Here is a 22,484-nt window from a genome sequence, read left to right as displayed (position 1 = left end):
TATTGGCTTTTATTAGCGTGTGTGCGCTTGTGGCATTAGTTGACATTTCAGCAGTATTTAGAGCAGGAATTGAAGCATCTTTTAAATCTTTTAAAGGCCAAAAGATGATGTTTAGTGCGTCCGTCAGAAACTTCCTCCACAGACATGACCACGGAGCTGCTGCTCAGAAATCGCACTTTTATTTACGCTTAAAGTGTTTAACTGACGCTTTTATCCAAAACTACTTGGAATTAGGACTGAATACAATCTGAGCAACTGAGAGATAAGGGCCTTGCTTGCCAGGGGCCCAAGAGAGGCAACAAAACATCGACGATGCCTGAACTGGCAAACTTCTGATCACTGGTCTACTTTAACGACGGAGACACAACATACCTCTTCCTGTGGTTATGTATTAGTCACAGACAGTTTAAGTCTTAACCAATAGTTGTTGTTTAGATGGCATGAAACAACTCTTGTTAAACACGCATGTTCTATGCATTAACACACATGACTGTCAGAGAGGTGTGAACCAGGCGTGAACGTCTTCCAACACCCAGGAAGGAGACTGCAGACACCCCCTAATGCACTGATATTATTAGACTAATTTGATATTAAGCTATTCACATGGTCCACATTAAAAAGACCTCTCATTTATCTCTCTCTTCTCCAGCAGATATTTTAATGATCATTAGGTTATCCACAGTGCAATCATCTCGCATAATTGACCTTGAATTGTCACTTCAAAACAAACACTCTTATCCATGCTCCATTTATAATAACACCAACAGTAATTAATCCCACAGGAGAATTTCTAATGAGGGCTAGAAAGGTGGATTTGATTCGGTGTCCTGCGAAGCAAGCACTGAAACTCCACTGTTAGAGGAACGAAGCGTCCCCATCTCCCTGCCAGCTCCAACACGGGGAACATGAGGAACACTGAATGACACCTCTTTGTAGAAGCTAGTCTGGTTAGAAGGCCAGGGTGGTGGTGGAGGAATGGAATTGTTTTCAGAAGGGCTTAACTTGCTCGTTTACTGAGCCTGATCAGTGATCAGCTTTCTCGTCAACTATTTGATACAAACATGGCAGGACAATGAAAACAAACACTGCTCCCTCCATCCGAACAAGGGCATGACCTTTACGGGTGTAACCCTCCTGAAATTAGGGTTACTAATCTCAGGAATCGTTGAGGTCATTGCCTTAAGGGGGCGCTCTGTACGTTCTTTTTAAGGGAATTTCTAACGAAGAAGAACATCTCTTTTTTTTCCCCCTGAGCTATTTTCCTGACGTGTCAGAGATCGAAACTCCCAGACTTCGGTGGGAAATAATATAAAGCCCTCAGGACAACGTCCTAATTATATATAAACAAACTATATTCTACAATTAGACATTCAACTTGAGAGTTATTTCGAAGCGATTCCATCACGTTATCAGGCACTAGAAACTCTGATTGGTTTTTGTATACATTTTAAAGCTGACGAATCTGAATGCTGAGATGGCGAGCCAACCCCAGATCCTGGATGCGGTGCGGCCAACCGTATGATCCAGACCGAACCTGATTCGCCCATCGAGAAGTCATCAGATCCAAGGCCTACCCGTCCGACAGATAGGTAGTCAGATAGTTAGGGATACAATTGTGTAAAGGACGAATCGGAACAGAACTGTGGAATCTGCACCCACCACTGTCTGCGGACTGAAAACGTTATACCCTGGATTCTACTCATATGTGCACATATTAGAGGGACTGATTTTTCTTTTTTTTTAGGAATCTGATAACCTCATGCAATTTACTTTTGTTTAATTATTTTTGTTTTACAGTATTTTACATTGTGGTTTGCATGATCAGTTGTGAGGCAATAAACTGGTCAATTGTTCAGCTTGCTCTCGTTTGACTTACCTCTCCTTCGAACCTAGTAGATGTTAGCGCTTTCTGATACTGGCCAGACAAGTGCTACACAAAACTTGGCGAGCCAGCCAGGAGAGGTTTTCTTATTCTTCTTTTTCTGAGAGGCTGAACTTTTGACTGTCTGTTGCTTCCAACATACCTGTGCACCTTTTCATGTTCCATTTATAACACTTAGTGGTGGTAAAATAGCTTACAACATGGAGATAATTCAGAAAGAGAATGTGAAAGTGCCAAATTCACTCTTAGTAGGAGGGCTAACAGGTGATGAGACAGATAATGATGTTATGGAATACTTAGCCACATATGGTTCCATTGAGAGGATAATTGCACTAACTAGTGATGAACCTCAGTTTAAAGACACTGCTATTGTAGAATATACATCAGGGGAGCCTATTAACTTTCTTCGGAATACTTTGCCCTGCAAAAGACCTAGCAAGAATCCAGGTGTTATCCACAACATCCAACTCCTATCAGAGTTATATGTAGCTGACAAAAGTTCTACCATAACCCACTCTTACCTCGCTGAATTACAGGGCATAGCTAAGCTAAGTGGGACTGACTATGAGAGACTCTTGCTAGATGAGCTGGCTAAGATACAGAAGTCTGTTAAACATACCCACACAGCTGACTCTGATGAAGTGACTAGCCTACGACCACAACCGTCTCATGATATCGCCCAAGATGAACTATTATCTCCAGACACTGGGGATCATGCACCACTAGCCTCGAGCTTAGTTCATTCCCATGTTTCGCCTACAGTCACTAGTATTGCTGATGCCCCTGCTGCACTTGGAACACAGGCTCTTCCCTTATCTCCTGAGCAGCTTGCAACCCCTGCTGTCCAGAAAGTAGTGGTTGAGCATGTCATTAAGAGCAGTGACTTCTCTTCTGATCGTCTCAAGCTCAGGCCTTTCTCTGGAAAAGTCCCATGCCCATCATCTGAGTCTGACTATGACACATGGCGCAGCAATGTTGAGTTCTTTCTAACAGATAATGCTGCATCTGATAGGCACACTGTACGAAAGATAGTAGAGAGCCTTCTTCCACCTGCTGCCCATATTGTAAAGCATCTCGGTCCAAAAGCATCTCCATATGATTACTTAAGCTTACTTGACTCTGCTTATGACACTGTCGATGATGGGGATGAGCTTTTTGCTAGGTTCCTGAACACCAACCAGAACTCAGGCGAGAAGCCTTCAGTTTATTTACAACGATTACAGACAATCCTGAGTAAAGTTGTGAAGAGAGGGGGTATGGCTGTTACTGAGTCAGATTGCCAGCTCCTTAAGCAGTTCTGTAGAGGTTGCTGGAATAATGCCTTGATCACCAGTCTTCAGCTTGAGCAGAAGAAGAAATACCCACCTCCCTTTCCTGAGTTGCTTCTTTTGTTGCGTACTGAAGAGGATCGGCAAGCAGCTAAGGCTAGCCGTATGAAGCAACACTTAGGCTTACCAAAAAGCAAAGCTCAGGTGAATGTCCACTCTGTGGAAGAATATGCTGTTGATAGCACTGACCAAAAAAATCCTGGATCTTCCACAGATACTCACAAGCTTGAGAAGCAGATTGCAATGCTGCAAACTCAGATGGCCTCCCTGAAAGAATATATGGCTAGTGGCTCACGCCAGACTCCTGCTAAGCAAACTAAGGCACAAAAACACAAAGCAAAAGTTTCCTGTGATGAAAAACCTTCAACCGCTTCGAATCTCATGAAGAAACCCCGCCCAGGGTACTGCTTCAAATGCGGTGAGGATGGCCACATTGCGCCATCCTGTAGTAATGAACCAAACCCTCAACTAGTTGGCGAGAAGCGCACCAATTTCGAGCAAAGGTTGAAGGCCTGGGAGGAAGGGAGTGTGCCGCAGTTAAACTGATCTCAGTTCCTGAGGCGGGACTGTCAGGAACTGTGAATAAATACGAACGTCCCAGAGTCAAACCCGTAGTGAACGTATCTAGGCAATCACTCCAAATAGACGACCAACTCCAAATTCCAAAAGAGCTTATTGGACAGAAATGTACAGCAAATGTCATTGTGTCAGGAGTTACTTGTAACTGCCTCCTTGATAATGGGTCACAAGTGACTACTGTCTCTGCTTCATTTCATGAGAATCATTTATCAGAGACCCCTATTCAGTCACTGGAAGGCCTGGATGTTGAAGGTGCTAATGGGCAAAACGTTCCATATTTGGGCTATGTGCCTATCAGCCTGAAGTTTCCAAAGAGCTTTCTTGAAACTGAACCTGAAGTATGTACTTTAGCTTTAGTAACTCCAGATGTGCGTAGTAGCAGTGATGTACCTGTTCTAATTGGAACAAATGCTCTTGATACCTTGTATAGCGAACACTGTTATGGCAGAAGACCAGAAAACTTATCCTCTGGCCATGGCTATCGGCAAATCCTATATACACTCAAATTAAGACAAGAAGTCAGTTCAACCGGTAGGATTGGCTCTATAACCTTGAAAGACAAAGTGCGACAAGTGATCCCTGCTCAAGGAAGAGTCCTTGTGGAAGGCTATGTTAAAGCTAAAAGCCCTGGTGAGTGTGCCTTGGTAGAACCAGCTACCACATCTACTTTACCAGGGGGGATCCTCGTGGAATGCTGTCTTGTTACGTTGCCCAAGCGTAATCCTCACAAGCTACATCTGTGGGTTAGGAATGAAGCCGAACACGACATAATGCTGCCTACCCGCAGCATACTTGCTGAACTTCACACTCCTGAAGCGATTCATAACAATCTGTCCACCCTTGGTGGTGTGAAATGTTGTGCTGTTGCTTCTCAGCCCATTACTCACCCTAAGGAGTCTAAACTTACCTTTGATTTTGGAGATTCACCTCTCTCGAAAGAGTGGAAGGAAAGAGTGTCCCAGAGTTTAATGGCTTATGCTGATGTCTTCGCCCAGCATGATCTTGACTTTGGACACGCATCCAAAGTGAAACATCATATTAACTTAAAAGATGACACACCTTTCAAGCAGAAGTCACGACCTATTCATCCTAACGACTATGAAGCAGTAAGGAGACATCTGCAAACTCTCCTTGAGGCAGGAGTGATTCGTGAATCGGAGTCCCCTTACTCCTCTCCAATCGTAGTCGTTCGCAAGAAGAATGGAGACGTACGCCTATGCGTTGATTACCGGAAACTTAATTCATTGACGATACGAGATGCCTATGCACTTCCCAATCTGGAGGAAGCCTTTTCAGCCCTTGCCGGATCCAAATGGTTTTCAGTCATGGATCTTAAGTCTGGTTATTACCAGATTGAAATGGAGGAACGTGATAAGGCAAAGACTGCTTTTGTGTGCCCATTGGGGTTTTACGAGTTTAACCGTATGCCCCAAGGCATCACCAATGCGCCTAGTACCTTCCAAAGGTTGATGGAGAAATGCATGGGAAATCTTAATCTGAAGGAAGTGCTAGTGTTTTTAGATGATGTAATCGTTTTCTCAAGCACAATAGAACAACACGAAACTAGGCTGTTGAGTGTGCTGCAACAGTTGAGAGAACATGGCTTGAAACTCTCTCCCACAAAGTGCAGTTTTTTCCAAAGCTCGGTGCGTTATTTGGGACACATTGTCTCAAGCAGAGGTGTAGAGACCGATCCTCAAAAGGTCAGCGCCCTTCGCACATGGCCTAGACCCCAAACTCTCAAAGAGCTAAAATCATTTTTAGGGTTCTCTGGATATTATCGCCGATATGTGAAGGACTATTCTAAAATAGTAAAACCCTTAAATGATCTCACAAAGGGCTACCCACCCTATAAGAAGGGAGGAAGAGTAACACCTCGCTCTGGAATGTACTTCAACATCAAAGAGCCTTTCGCAGATCGCTGGACACCTGCTTGTCAGCAAGCTTTCGAAACAGTTATAGAGAAGCTCACCTCAGCACCTGTGCTTGGATATGCCGACCCAAAACTCCCGTATATTCTTCACACCGATGCGAGCACCTCTGGGTTGGGAGCTGCCCTTTACCAAGAGCAGGATGGTGACATGCGAGTTATCGCCTATGCAAGTAGAGGACTTTCTTCCAGTGAGAAGCGGTATCCAGCCCACAAATTGGAGTTTCTTGCTTTAAAGTGGTCTATTGTGGAGAAATTCCAAGATTATCTATATGGAAACACATTCACCGTGGTGACCGATAATAACCCGTTGACATATATTCTGAAGTCAGCTAAGCTTGATGCTGCCAGTTACCGATGGTTGGCTGCACTCTCCACATTTGATTTTAATATCAAGTATCGTGCAGGCAAATGCAACCAAGATGCGGATGGCCTTTCCAGACGGCCACATGATGCCCTAGAGGATGACCATGTTTCTCTAGAGGAAAGAGAACGACTGAAACATTTTGCTTCTCACCATTTGTCTTCATCTCCTAACCAGAACCTACTTGCGGAAACAATACAGGCCCTGTGTCACCGCCATCTTTTGGGTGAAGCTGATGATAACCTGCCTTCCATCACTTTGGTAGAGTCACTCGCACTCCATGCAGATGCGGTGCCAGATATATATGAAGAGGAGGGGGCATTGGGCTGTGCCATTCTGCCTACATACAGTGAGGGAGAGCTCCAACATTATCAGAGATGTGATCCGATCATAAACACTGTGGTTGAGCTCTTGGAGAACGGAGATAAAACCAACTCCAGCCTGAATCCTGACTCTTCAGAGCTGAAGCTTCTGCTCAAAGAACTGAAAAGGCTGGAGTTGAGAAATGATCTTCTTTATAGAACTCGACTAACAGACAGTGGCATTAACTACCAGTTTGTGGTCCCAAAATCACTGAGGTCCACCATCCTCCAGTGCCTTCATGATGATATGGGGCACATGGGTCTGGAGAGAACATTGGATTTAGTCCGATCTAGGTTTTATTGGCCTAAGATGGCTACAGACGTAGAGAACAAGGTAAAGACATGTGGACGTTGTGTCCGAAGAAAGACACCACCTGAAAAGTCAGCACCTCTTGTAAATATACAAACAACTCGCCCCATGGAATTGGTATGCATGGATTATCTGTCCTTGGAGCCTGATAGTCACAACACTAAGGACATCTTGGTCATCACAGATCATTTTACCAAGTATGCAGTAGCCATACCTACCAAAGACCAGAAAGCCACAACAGTTGCAAAAGCACTCTGGGAGCAGTTCTTGGTGCATTATGGTTTTCCTGAACGCTTACTTAGTGATCAGGGCCGGGATTTTGAATCCCAACTCATTAAAGAACTGTGTGCCCTTGCCGGTATCACTAAAGTGCGCACCAGTCCCTATCACCCTAGGGGAAACCCAGTAGAACGGTTTAATCGTACTCTTCTAGGCATGTTGGGTACTTTGACGGACAAGAAGAAAAGTCACTGGCATGACTATGTGAAACCCCTGACCCATGCCTATAACTGTACCAAGAACGAGGTCACTGGGTTTAGCCCCTATGAGTTGATGTTTGGGCGCCTGCCCAGACTCCCAGTGGACATTGCATTTTGTTTGCCGGTTAAGAATGGTGTTCCCAAGACTCATTCTCATTATGTGAGAACTCTGAAGTCACGGCTTGAAGAAAGCTATCAGATAGCCAAGAAGAATTCACAGAAAGTTGCTGAACGAAACAAGCGTCACTTTGACAAGAGGGTGAGAGAGTCTACCTTGGGAGAAGGTGATCAAGTACTGGTACGGAATGTGCGGCTACGAAATAAACACAAGCTTGCCGATAAATGGGAGTCTACTGTGTACAGAGTCCTGAGGAAAATGGGAGACCTTCCTGTGTATACTGTGGAGCCCATAGATGGAGATGGTGCCATTCGGACCCTGCACAGGGATCTTCTACTCCCGTGCGGTGACTTGTGTGAATCGGAAGAAACCGAGCCAGCAAAGTCAAAGGCTCAACGGCCAAGGACCAGAAGGAGCGAACCGCAGCCCCCAGAGGAGGACTTTGATTCAGATGATGATCTTCCGAGCTTCTCATTCCAGCCGCCCATCACCCCTGAGGAACACTTCTTTGAGGTACTTGAAGTTCCAACAACACTGCAATCTCCGATGACACCAGTCATGCCATCATCCACTGTGGTACCTGTTGAAACACAGCCCACCCATCTTTTGGATGAACCAAACCCAGACCTTTCTGTGTTCCCTTTGGAAGTCGCTAGAGCGCCCCTTGTGCCAGTTGAAACCGAGGGGCAAGGAGATGTGAATGAACAAACTCTTATTGAAGTGGATATTACCTTACCAGAGGTGACTTGTGAAACTCCAGCTGCTGTTGACAGTGAGAGCCACGAAACTGGAGCTGCTGTTGAAGCTCAGCAAAACACAGATGGAGACAGCACTTTGACATCTACAGAAACTGACATAGGAAAAGAAACCCCCAGTATTGCACATGATACACTAAGCGACACTACACGTAGGTCAGAGAGAACACGCAGGCCACCTGGTCGTTTTCATTACCCAGAGCTAGGGAAACCTTTAATTTCTTTTGCTAAGAGTCTCTTAGAAAGTTTCAATCAAACTCTTGAAAATTTTAGTGATTATGATATTTCCCCTACTAATGTTCTTTAGACTGGAACGTAGTGAAGCATGAAGGGACTCATGTCGATTCAAGGGGGGAAGGTGTAACCCTCCTGAAATTAGGGTTACTAATCTCAGGAATCGTTGAGGTCATTGCCTTAAGGGGGCGCTCTGTACGTTCTTTTTAAGGGAATTTCTAACGAAGAAGAACATCTCTTTTTTTTCCCCCTGAGCTATTTTCCTGACGTGTCAGAGATCGAAACTCCCAGACTTCGGTGGGAAATAATATAAAGCCCTCAGGACAACGTCCTAATTATATATAAACAAACTATATTCTACAATTAGACATTCAACTTGAGAGTTATTTCGAAGCGATTCCATCACGTTATCAGGCACTAGAAACTCCGATTGGTTTTTGTATACATTTTAAAGCTGACGAATCTGAATGCTGAGATGGCGAGCCAACCCCAGATCCTGGATGCGGTGCGGCCAACCGTATGATCCAGACCGAACCTGATTCGCCCATCGAGAAGTCATCAGATCCAAGGCCTACCCGTCCGACAGATAGGTAGTCAGATAGTTAGGGATACAATTGTGTAAAGGACGAATCGGAACAGAACTGTGGAATCTGCACCCACCACTGTCTGCGGACTGAAAACGTTATACCCTGGATTCTACTCATATGTGCACATATTAGAGGGACTGATTTTTCTTTTTTTTTAGGAATCTGATAACCTCATGCAATTTACTTTTGTTTAATTATTTTTGTTTTACAGTATTTTACATTGTGGTTTGCATGATCAGTTGTGAGGCAATAAACTGGTCAATTGTTCAGCTTGCTCTCGTTTGACTTACCTCTCCTTCGAACCTAGTAGATGTTAGCGCTTTCTGATACTGGCCAGACAAGTGCTACACGGGAATTGGTGCCCCACGTGAGGAGACAGCCACGTGTACTGCTGTAGTGAAACACCTGACCGAGATGCCATTTCCCCCTGAGCAGCAGTGGTGAGCGGTGAGCAGGTCCAGGCGCACTTCTTCTTCTTGAAGCACACCGCCTGTCAGGCTGTCTGTACAAAGGTCCAGCTCAGCCCTTGCCTGTAAGCAGAACTTCGGTTTAGATTTCACCGCTGCCCTCGGAAAGAACCCCCGTCGTGACTTCAGCCTGGACACACGAGCCCAGAGCCTCATTAGCGCGGCAGGGAGGAGCGGTGTGAAAAGTGGCCTTCTCTCCCAGCCGCAGGTCTCTTCTGAATCATCAGGGGGGTGTTGAGATGATTGTCTGGGCAGATCGAACGCCACTCCAGGCAGACAGTGCCACTTTATGCCAGCAATACAAAGTTAATTGACAGATTGGCTAACTGCACATAAGCACGGAATATGCAGCAGTTTCCTGTCCAGTTTAGTGTTTACAAAGTTTATGGAGAGCAATGAAGGACAAAGGACACAAAACACATTTAGATAGTATTTATAATATACAGTACTTTAAACTTTATAATGTACTTTTGGGAAATAAAGAATCTTTTGACCCAGGAATCAATCTGAAATATTTTACCACCTGGTGTTACAACCTGGTTGGTTGTTGTAGGAAGGAAGATTGCCATTGGAAAGAAACATTCTTCCCTAGTTGGAAATTGCAGAGGGGCTAAAATTCAATATATTGCTGAGAACAAAATGGATGGACTCTAATCGTACCAACTACAGGCCTGACTGAGAAAGAAACAACAGATCCTACACACACGCAAACACACACACACACACACACACACACACACACACACACACACACACACACACACACACACACACACACACACACACTGCAGTATTAGATATTCATTTCCATCTAACCCACTTCACAAGGCCTCACATTTATTTTTCGGTCATTGCCTGGGAATGATTTGAACTGTAGCAGGGCTGAAAACATTAATGGTACTTCTGGTGATAAAATCCATTCATCACACTATTAATACCTGTGTAACACGATCACTGTCATAACATTTATTTCAAGTTAACCAGTGTTATTGCACCCAGAACAGTATTACTGCTTTACAATTTTATTTAGTGTGCTTTCTCTAATCTTGTAACAGTTGAACAAATTGTAAAAATGTATAACATAAAATACTCAGCACTAATTAAATGCTTAGGGTCAACTTGAAACGAGATGCAATATTTTAAGCATGCTTGCTGTGCGTGTTTTAAATGTTCGCATACAGAAGGACTAACAGTTTGGTACACGGTTCACGACCTCCTTCATGACCTGCCACTGCATGTGAACAACATGCCATGTGTTCCTGATGACTACTACAACACACCGAGCAGCGAATCATGCATGTGGCTGTACTGTGATGGACCAGCCGATCAGCTGACCACCCAATGTTTTGGGGGGTGGGGGGTCAGAATAACATACAAGTGGCACGGATGAGGTTCAAACACCACAGCTTTGCACTCCTAAGACGTGTAGCCCTTTTACAAGGTGCACTCTGAAAGGCCTGCCAATAGTCCTTAAGGTGTGAGAGCTCAGACTCTCGGAGAGAAGCAAGCCCTCAGCTCCAGGCTAATTGAACACGCCTCTCTGCAGCAGCTAACACACTTTCCACCGTGCTTGCTGTGATGCACTTGATTGCGTTCTGCTGATTGGGCTGTATGCAGCTGTGTCTCCTGGGTCCCTCTCTCTCTTACACCCTCTCACACAGCTTCAGCTCTCTTGACCAGGCCTGGCAGCCTTGTTCTTTATCTCTTCCGCTCATTGTGTAGACAGCAATAGTCTAGGTGCGTGTTAGACATGCATGCAAACAATATTCCCTACAGCAGTGTTTTAGAACCCGGGTCACAGGTTCTCTGCCTGTATACAACCAAGCTCTCACATCACATCTGGCAATGATGGATATGTTTAGGGTGAATAACAAGTATTGTGCAGAAACTGAGTTTTTCTGGCTTACTGCCATGCAGTACAAGCTAAAAACCAATAATACTCAAACAGCCTATAAAATACATAGGCTACATAACTTAAAAGCTTTTTTTATACAATCTAGCATGTGTTGTGATGACGGGGAAAAAAACATGTGGTGTATGTAGAAACAGTAGCTGTAATAAAGAGTCCCTGTCTTCCTGCTCCACACAAACACACTGTTGGGATGAGTGTATTTGTCTGCTGGCATGAGTGGGTTTGGGTCTCTGCTGGGATGAGTGGGGTTGGGTCCCTGCTGGGATGAGTGGGGTTGGGTCTCTGCTGGGATGAGTGAGGCTGGGTCTCTGCTGGGATGAGTGGGATGAGATGAATGAGACAGGGTCTCTGCTTGGATGAGTGGGGTTGGGTCTCTGCTGGAGTGAGTAGGTTTGGGATGAGTGAGGCTGGGTCTCTGTTGGGATGAGTGGATTTGAGATGAGTGAGGCTGTGTCTGCTGGGATGAGTGGGGTTGGGTCTCTGCTGGGGTGAGTGGGGTTGTGTCTCTGTTGGGATGAGTGGGTTTGGGATGAGTGAGGCTGGGTCTCTGCTGGGATGAGTGGGTTTGAGATGAGTGAGGCTGGGTCTCTGCTGGGATGAGTGGGTTTGGGATGAGTGAGGCTGGGTCTCTGCTGGGTTGAGTGGGTTTGGGATGAGTGAGGCTGGGTCTCTGCTGGGTTGAGTGGGTTTGGGATGAGTGAGGCTGGGTCTCTGCTGGGTTGAGTGGGTTTGGGATGGGTGAGGCTGGGTCTCTGCTGGGATGAGTGGGTTTGGGATGAGTGAGGCTGGGTCTCTGCTGGGTTGAGTGGGTTTGGGATGAGTGAGGCTGGGTCTCTGCTGGGATGAGTGGGTTTGGGATGAGTGAGGCTGGGTCTCTGCTGGGGTGAGTGGGTTTGGGATGAGTGAGGCTGGGTCTCTGCTGGGGTGAGCGGGTTTGGGATGAGTGAGGCTGGGTCTCTGCTGGGGTGAGTGGGTTTGGGATGAGTGAGGCTGGGTCTCTGCTGGGGTGAGTGGGTTTGGGATGGGTGAAGCTGGGTCTCTGCAGACAAACTCTATATTATAAGATGCAGGCTCCCGTGAAGCAGCTGTATGCTATCAGCATTCATCAAAAGGCACTGTCAAGAAAATGTAAAACTGGGACTTTCAGGGCTGTCGGAGATGCTGCTCACATTAAAATGAGACAGCCTTATTAATTCTTCAAAAGGCAGACAGCTTCCCTCTTTCCCCCCAGACTAATTTTGGCACTTTTAAAGACGATAAAAGCTCCATCAGCCACAGACTCCGACGCAAATGAACTGCAAGTCCACATCCTTATGAAGTGCTCTCTGTCGCACTCAGACCTGCTGGGAATGGCCATGCTCATCACTTGACATTAGCGCGAGTCAGTCCATTTTATGCAAACTAGGTAATGTACCTACTACTCAATATATAAAACATCTCAAATGATAAGTACATCATAAGATATAGATAAAACATATGTTCATTAGACAGAAAAAAACATGTTAACCTCCTGCAGATGCTTAATATTAAATAAGACAATCTGAGTTTTCATCAGAGATTTATGGATGTATTGTATATACACCAATAAGATGTGCTGCATATGTTTTTTCAGGTCATCACTGTTTGGGGTGATGGTCTTTAAAAGTCAAATCTATGTGTCCGCTCACACAAAATATAAATTTATATGATTTATAAATGATTTAGTCATTTGCAGTCGAGTGAATAATTGAGGACCAGGAAAGTGTCCATATTGAGCCCATCTAATCGTCCATTAAGAGAGTTAGCACTGGCAAGGCAGGGGAATCGGCGCACAGCAACACTAAGACACTGTCAAAAAGTGCTGTAATGACATTTATGAGAAACGCCCATGTGAGAAGGCCACATCCCCACAGCACTTCTGACCATCTGAACCACATTAACCTGCTTGGATTAGAAAGCAAACAGCGAAAATGTCATGTGCACACATCCGCAGAGCTGAGCGCTGCGCCGAGATTTGCTCCCGCCATCACTCTCACAACTATCTGTCATATTAACACGCGTGTCCTATTAATTTAAATGGAAATGGGCCGCACGGCGGTGCCCTGTGACGGGGGAGGGGCTGCGCCCAGAATGAGGGCTATCTTTGAGGAAAGCAGCAAAACGAGCGGAGAAGATGATTAAACTGGAAGAATCTCTCTTCGATATACACATGTAAATGGAATTTGCAATCTGTTTATCATCCATGAAGAATTAGGTGAGCGAGAAAGCAGCCCTGCATTCATAGAACAGTTATGGCACTGCCCTTCCTCTCTCTCTCTCTCTCTCTCTCTCTCTCTCTCTCTCTCTCTCTCTCTCTCTCTCTTTCTCTCTCTCTTTCTCTCTCCCCATTGTTTTTAGGGAGAGAAATAGGAAGGAAGAGGAAGAGGAAAATAAGAGGAAGAGTGAAAGAAATGAAGAGATGCAGATAAAGAGAGAAAAACAAAGATACAAAACTAGGCATAAAGAGAAACAGAGTGTGAGAGTGTGAGAGAGAGAGAGAGAGAGAGAGAGAGAGAATGAAGTGCCTACAGTTTCAACACTGTTGTACAGTCAAGCCAGTAAGCCTGCACACCTGGTCACCTTCTCCATGGCTCATTACCTTACAGACATAGACTATGATAGACCGAGTTCATTTTTGGCCTCAAATGTCTACACACAATTACCAATAATTACAAAGTGTAAAATGTTTTTTTGGAAAATATGCAATTCAATTTTACTGACAAATATATGTTATTTACGGGTTACATACCTGTACACACCCTTAGCCTCATAGGTTATTTAGGGGTTGCATGCCTGTACACACCCTTAGCCTAATACTTGGTTGATGCACCTTTGGCAGCAATTAAAGCTTCAAGGCATCTTGGGGTAGAAGCTACAAGCTTGGCACACTTATACTTGCCCATTCCTCTTCGCATATCCTTTCAAGATCCGTCAGGTTGGATGGGGAGTGTGAGTACACAGCCATTTTCAGCTCCTTCCACAGATGTTCAATTGGGTTCAGGTCTGGGCTCTGGCTGGGCCACTCAAGGATATTCACAGTCACTCTCTGGTCTCTATGTGCTTTGGGTAGTTGTCATGTTGGAAAGTAAACCTTTGAAGGCTCTGGAGCAGGTTTTCTTCAAGGACCTTGGTGTACATTAATCTTTCCCTCTATAAGAACTAGTCGTCCTGGTCCCAAATCCCCACATCATGATGCTGACACCATGAAGTATTAGCTTGGTTTCCTCCAGATGTGACACTTGTTATTCAGTCCAAACAGTTCAATTTTGGTTTCAATCAGTTCAATCACACCGGTTCAATCACACCAGATAATCTTGTTTCTCATGGTTTGTGAGTCCTCTAGTGGTGTGAGAGTCCACCACTCTCACAAACTCCAAGTGGGACGTCATGTGCCTTTTACTAAGGAGTGGCTTCCGTCTGGTCACTCTACCATAAAGGCCTGATTTGTGGAGTGTTGTCTGGATGGTTGACCTTCTGAAAGGTTCTCCCATCTCCACAAGGATACGCTGAAGTTCTGTCAGAGTGACCCTAGGGTTCATGCTCACCTTCCTGGCCAAGACACATCTTCCCTGAGGAGCCACGTCTAGGTAGACTCTTGGTGATTCCAAATATTTAGATGATGGTGGCCACTATGCTCTTTGGGATCTGTAAACCTGTATTTTTTCTGTACCCTTCTCAAGATGCATGCCTGGACACAATCTTGTTTTTAAGGTCTGCAGATAATTCCGTTGACCCCATGGCTTGGAGTTTGTTTTCACTTTGTAAGTATTAGTGATTGTGTGTAGATGTTTGAGGCCAAAAATGAAGTAAATCTATTGCAGGACACGTCTGTAATGTAATAAAACATGGGGAAGGTGAAAGGGTGTAAAGCTGAATTATTCCAGTCTCACTTTCACTTCAGATTTGACTTGGCTTCTGAGCGTAGAGGATATTTTGCAGTAGAATAAAGGCAAATTAAATTTCTTATATGCTTCTTTTAAAAAATATTTAGTCAGCTGCAGCTTCAGGGATTTTATGTGGATTATCAAAGCCTTCATTATCTTAATTACACACACTTCAGAATCTATTAGCAGCAGCCTCAGTGAGCATCTAAGGCCAAGCTGATGGTGTTTGTGATCAACATGTGCAAAATTTGAGATTTATAAGCGACATATTGATCGTTCTGGCAGTGTCTAAATGCCTGTTTTAACTGGTCACGTCCATGCGACAAAACAATGACTGAAGAGAAGCTGGTGTTTTTTCCCTATAAAACTATTTTTGACCAGCAAATAATGATGATGGTCCATTATTAGTATGCCTGGAAACATCAACAAAAACAAAAACAACCCCAAACACTTTAATAAATCATGATCATGATGATGTTGATAAATCATGCACATAAGTGTAATTTAAGATTTAGCACACTTTGAGTAAATCATTTGCCTCAGCAGTGACTCACAGAAGGTCATTATAAACAGTTCACTGTTTTGCCTAACACATAACCACAAGGCTGAAATTTATGTGAGATCTACAGGAGATCAGCTGAAGAGACTGGAGTGAGACCTATAGGAGATCATCTGAAGAGGCCGGTATCAGACCTACAGAAGATCAGCTCTGGGTGCCAGGCAGCCTAGGTCTGCCAAAGTCAGACTGTGTGTGTGCTGCAGAGGCTGTATGCATACACTGTCCATTATCGGTCCTCTGCAGACGTCTGCATTATGAGAGGAATATGAATGCAAGCTAGAAAATGAGCACGATGAGCATGGTCGCACACACACACACACACACACACACACACACACACACGCACGCACACACAAAAGCCCTACCCACATTAATCAAAGCTGATAGTTCTCAATCAGCTATTCTCTTGACGAAACATCACAACAGAATTCAAACTACCCTAATATCCGATCACAAAATCCAAGCAGTCCATTGTCCTGATTATATAATCATCATATTTTGGAGGGGTCATTTGATAGATTGCAATGTATAAAGGACTCTCTTCATCAGTAGCCTTGCTGCCTCTCTTAGAAGTCCTGAATGGATTTCCTTAAAGGGACCACGCTGGTTGAAGCACTGGGAAGTTATCAACAACAGCCCTCTGTATAGTCACTCCACCAAAGATGATAGTTGTATCCTGCCTGCCGAGGAAGAAGTGTTTAGTGTCGTGATCTTTATTAGGTGTTGCAAGACTCAATCCGGCATGCAGACGCCAAGTAGACTGCTGTAATTACTTTCGCAGATAGAGGTGAGAGAGCGTCCAGAAGAATCAGAAGAATACGCTCGCCCTGCTCGGGACTCAGCGCGGCGATTCGAATACGAACGTCATCTACAAAGGCTGCTTCTTGGCATCTGATTGTACTTTTCTGGAATAATCTCCCATCCAAGTTGGTTATTCCCAGCTGGGTCACTGCCACTGCCAGCGCCACTTCTTCTCACCTATCACCACGATTGCATCATCACACAAACGAGGCGTCTGTGCCGTTGTACAGCTGGAGGCCGACTGCTTCAGCAGAACCCGAAAAGAACGCTAATTGCTTGATTGTCCTATGCAGCTGTGCAGACGCAGGGTATGAACTTGCATTATTCCAGAAGGTAGACAAGAAGCTGCCTTGAGTCCAGTCCCTCTCCTGAGGGAACGTGGCCACACAGATCCACTAACAATGAAGCAAATGTAACTCTTTCAGTTGTGCATTTCTAAAAACTGGTTGAAGCTACAAAAGAAGACTCAAATGTATAAAGGATTATCTGAACAAAGCCTCCCTTCAAAGAGGAGGAAAACTCAATTTACTATTTACTGTCATGGTTTTGCTTCAGGTGGTCTCGAACGCAGCACTGCCAGTTTAAGTACAATTTCTGGATGGTCAAACTTTAGCCATGGATCACAATAGCTTAATATTATGAACCTCACACATGCCTGGAAAAAACATGGATAACAGCATTAGGCTTGGTGCTATGACACCTATGTAGCTAGGAGGCTGAGAAAGGTGGGTATGAGGTGGGAGAAGATGGGCTGTTCTCACAGTGGTGGCACAGTCCTACAGTCATGCCATCTGCTCACAACAGACATGATATATGAATCTAAAATGTATAGGACATAGCCAAAACATCACCATGGTTCCGTGAAACCCAAACGAACATGCTCAGAGAGCCTCAAGCTGATGGCTCACGCACTGTAACAAAAGAACCCAAGTCTCCCCCCTACTCCCCACAATTTCTCTCTTTCTCTCTCTCAAGGATCTGGAATTACACAGCACCATCCTCCATCATGTCTCAGAGTTAAGTGAGTCTCATTACCACATTCTTCTCTTTTTGTTTGTCTTAGGAATGTTAGTGCCAATTCAAAGCTTAAATCAGAGCAGGAGAGTATCTAGACCCCTCCCACACCACCCCTGCCCCTCCCTTGGCCACTCCCACCCCTCCAAGGCCACACCCACCACCCCCTCCTTCTTAGGCCAGAGTCCAGGGTCAACATCTCCATCTTCAGTTCCTCGGTCCATGTGAGGAAAACAGCCCTGGTGTATTTTCTGGTGCAGTCTGCCATTGAGACCTTTTGATCAGGTGTCAGGTGATGACGGATGATCTGAATTAATATCCCCCTCCCCCCACTGCTTAGCTCATCTCTCTCTCCCACTAGACTCCTCCCTCTCTCCCTCTCCACTCCCCCCACCTCCCCTCTCTTCATCAGCCCCTCCCCCCTCAGAGAACTCTGCGTGCACAGCTGATGAAGAACATTTTGCGAAAATGTTTCTCTGAAAACCTTGTGTACGTCACTATAATTTTGATTCTATCTACATCGTTTACTATGGTAAACTGCAGTTACTCTTCATACACATCACCCTTGTCTTTCTCTCTCTTTCTCTCCCTCCATCTCTCGCACCTCATCACACTTTCCCCCCCGGCCCCATGAGCACAGCCAAGCACACTAAGCTCTTCAGTTCAAAGCATGGTGGAACCAAAAGGGATTTCTTTGTTTCACGTTTTTTTTTTTCTTTCGTACTCTTGTCGGCCACCTCACACTCCTGCACCAGATGAGGGATTCCAAGTAATGTCAGCAGAGTCACCAAAGAAGAGCGAACAGAAGAAGGTCAGACAGCACTCTCGTTGTCGTACACGTCAATGGCAGTGTAGGGGGACTGTACAGACTACACACAGGATGTGGATTACAGAGAGGAGGGGCTTACACAGAGTGATACGCCTATACAGAGTGAGCGGACCTTAGAGAGAAGGTTGAGCACTAGAGAGTGATTGGACTATTGAGTGAGAAGACCACAGGAGTGTGACTGCACTATAGAGTGTTGTGATTATATGTTCATATGTATAGTGTAATTATATGTTCATATGTATAGAGTGTTGTAATTATATTTTCATATGTAGAGTGTTGTAATTATATTTTCATATGTAGAGTGTTGTAATTATATTTTCATATGTAGAGTGTTGTAATTATATGTTCATATGTATAGTGTCGTAATTATATGCTCATATGTAGAGTGTTGTAATTATATGTTCATATGTAGAGTGCTGTAATTATACGTTCATATGTAGTGTTGTAATTATATGTTCATATGTATAGTGTAATTATATGTTTAAATGTATAGTGTTGTAATTATAAATTCATATGCATAGTGTTGTAATTATATGTTCATACTTAATTTTTTTAACCGCATACTTAACATCACAATTGCGGACTCTTTGTATGTTCATCCCTTTATAACACTGAGACTTGGGCAGGGTTATAATCTGCTAGAACGAGAGGCTAACACCTCACTTAACTTATGTAAATAAAGAACTCACCCACATTTGGCTAAAACTTAAAAAGATGAATGATTGACTCTCACAGTGACCTTCATATATGCGCAACACATCCACCTCCAGCTGAATCCTGCTGCTATAATGAGGAGATCTTCCACAACCTCCACACAGAAAGCAGCAGTTTGCAGGCCCTGGGCAACATACTGCGATGAGGCGATTTGAATGCCAGCACAGGATCTAAAGCTGATATTATAGACAGAGATAGAAACAGCCACATTATTAAGGCCTCACTACATCTGACCCCCACACCACCACCACACATCCACCCTGACATTGTAGTAAATACCAATGGTGAGGGGTTAGAGCAGTCCTCGAGATCCGGGCCTGGTCGTTTTTAATGGTCAGATCCGAGGAGAATCCTTAAGAGGGTTCACTTACTGTTCAGCTCTTGGGTCTAGTGTAGTCAACTATGCTATTACTGACATGGACCCCTCCTCTATCAGTGCATTCACTGTCAGGCCTGTTACCTTTATCAGACCACTGCCAAATTATTCAGCCCTACAGAGAATTCCACAATTAGAGGAATCAAAGGAACCCTGCAAACTAATTAGAATCAATCCCCCTTGCAGATGGACCACTAACAGCGTGTCTGAATTCACCAGTGCAATCGGTTCAAGAGACCACTAACGGTCCTAACCTAACAAGAAACGTGCTAATCTGGCAATCAAATCTATATATTTGAATAATACATGCAGAATAAAACTTGCCAACAAAAGAACTGAAAGCTTCACTCAGGGTTCGTGGGGTGAGGCAGAGCTGTGGCTGCAGGTGCTTCTCAGGTCCTGCCCGCTCACAAGTTAGCGGTGTTACTCAATCTGTCGCCCCTGGAGTCACTAATCAACGCAGAAGTAAGGTTTCTGCTCTACACAGATGATCCGCCGATGCTCTCGCCCACAGAACATGGGCTACAGCTGCAGCGTCAGGTCTACAGGAAACAGAATCGCTCACAAGTAGGATATGGGGGTTTGAATTGACACACAGGACAATAGGAAAGTCCAAAAACCAGAGCAAATCAGCATCAGTGCAGGCAAAAGAACGAAAGCTAAAATCTCAGTGTTTGGCTGGAGGCAGACGCCATGGCAAGCAGACCAGCTGGAGCAGTCCTGTCTGAACTGGGCCCTGACAATCCATTGAGGGAAAAATGTTGTAATCATCCAGAAAAAAAGCCAGGTCTCAGGAACTCAGGCACCTTTTCAAGAAACACAGTCATAGCATTCAGTACATTATGATTACCTTGGGCTAAAAATCATCGCCTCAGGAAATGTCTGAGAGTGAAGGCACTAAAAGAAAAGGCCCAGTCCCCTCTGACAGCTGGTCCTGACACTAACTAACCCACTGAGCCCTAAACCCAGTACCTTCTGTCAGCTGGTTCTGACACTAAGCCTAACCCTAACTAACCTACTAAGACCTAACCTATAGCAGCCTCAGTGCAGCACTGCTGATAAATGTCTGTCTAAATGACAGGCACATTAGCCCTGAACAGAGAGTATGAATTTGCTGGACATCTCTACACTGCCAGGGATACACAGGTAAGACAGATCCTCATCAAGTACAGGCTCAGTGACCACAGTCTGGCCATAGAATAGCCCCTTACAAACATAATGGCTGCCCAGAGAGAGAAGACTGTGGGTACTGTGAGAGCCATGAGGTCAAGACAGGGTAGCACAGGGCAGCACTACAGAGAGTGAAAGGACTATATAGAGTGAGAGGACTATAGAGAGTGAGAGGACTAAGAGTGAGAGAACTATATAGAGTGAGAGGACTATGGAGAGTGAGAGGACTATATAGATTGAGAGGACTACAAAGAGTGAGAGGACTATATAGATTGAGAGGACTACAGAGAGTGAGAGGACTAAATAGAGTGAGAGGACTAAATAGATTGAGAGGACTACAGAGAGTGAGAGGACTACAGAGAGTGAGAGGACTACAGAGAGTGAGAGGACTAAATAGAGTGAGAGGACTAAATAGAGTGAGAGGACTACAGAGTGATTGGCTAAGCTACAGTGATGCATTAATTTCTGTTGTACCACACTGTATGCCACTTTGCCTCTCTGACCATCAGCCTCAAAAGCATCAACTTTGAACCCTTTTCTGCAGTTCTTTGGGTTGCTGGAGCCAAGATTTCAGCTACTCATAATAACCTTTCTACATGGAGAACAGCGAAAACAACTGGCTTATGTTCCAGGTTTAATTGCAATGAGACAGACAGCCTGCTGTTTCTTGAATGAACAGGGAGCCACTCTGGAATATGGCTCTGGGTTTCAGCCACTGTATTCTAGCCTTGGTTTCACATCACTGTTAAATAGGTAGCAATGCTGTGAGAAGCCCACAGGTGTAATTGCAAGCAGGTCGTGTAGAATTAAACAGTTCTACTCAGACTTTCTCTTACAGCAACAATACGTGTGGTGGTTTCATTAAGCTCAAGTAATCACGCATTAACAGACCTGAAAATGCATTTCATGATTGTCATTTGGGGCACCAAAACACAGACTGCTGGTTGAGTTCAGAGGTGACCTTGGAGGAACCCGCTGGGTCCTACGCACACCGCTGTCAAAGCTCCCGTGTGGAGATATACTGCGGGTCTGCCTGTCCTCCCTAGACCTGCCGAGACAGGACCCAGACGCAGGTGCTTCTCAGCAGGACAACAGGATGGAAGATGGGCAGACCAGGTGCCGGGGCTTTGGAGGCGGTCACGTGCAGCAGCCCCGCACGGGAAGGTTTTTGTAGGGCGAGTCCCTGTGTTGGGCATGACCTTGTGTCGGGTGTGTCCCTGTGTTGGGCATGACCCTGTGTCGGGTGTGTCCCTGTGTTGGGCATGACCCTGTGTCGGGTATGACCCTGTGTTGGGCGTGTCCCTGTGTCGGGTGTGTCCCTGTGTCGGGTGTGTCGCTGTGTCGGGTGTGTCGCTGTGTTGGGTGTGTCGCTGTGTTGGGCATGACCCTGTGTATGGCGTGTTCCTGTGTCGGGCATGACCCTGTGTAGGGCGCGTTGCTGTGTTGGGTGTGTCCCTGTGTTGGGCATGACCCTGTGTATGGCGTGTTCCCGTGTCGGGCATGACCCTGTGTAGGGTGCGTTGCTGTGTTGGGCGTGTCCCAGATGTGGCTAACAGATGCGGATGGACGAAGAGAGACAGTCCATGATGAACATAAGCAGCTGTTCTTTCTGAAAGTGGCAGCAGGCTCATTATGGAGGCACCCTGCATGCCTGATGACACTGTGGAAGGAGAGACGCGGCCCCTCGTGTCTGATGGATAACCACATTTTCCCTTCATCAAGGTCTAAGACGAAAGGACCAAATATTTCTTCATCATTCTGCTTGAACATGGTTGATGTACAGGGAAGATGCGAAAGACAGTGAGAGCGCTG

At 45.2% G+C, this 22,484-nt stretch overlaps 1 protein-coding gene across 2 annotated transcripts in view; it reads right to left on the bottom strand.

Annotated features, from left to right (window-relative positions):
• mgat4c (mgat4 family member C) overlaps window positions 1-22,484 on the bottom strand; it is a 121,505-nt gene that overhangs the window by 39,932 nt on the left and 59,089 nt on the right. The window lies entirely within an intron of this gene.

The sequence above is a fragment of the Brachyhypopomus gauderio genome, chromosome 2 (genome assembly GCF_052324685.1).
Source record: "Brachyhypopomus gauderio isolate BG-103 chromosome 2, BGAUD_0.2, whole genome shotgun sequence".
Taxonomy (NCBI): Eukaryota; Metazoa; Chordata; class Actinopteri; order Gymnotiformes; family Hypopomidae; genus Brachyhypopomus; species Brachyhypopomus gauderio.
Note: the sequence above shows the minus strand (reverse complement) of the source record. Positions and strands in the feature narration are given on the sequence as shown.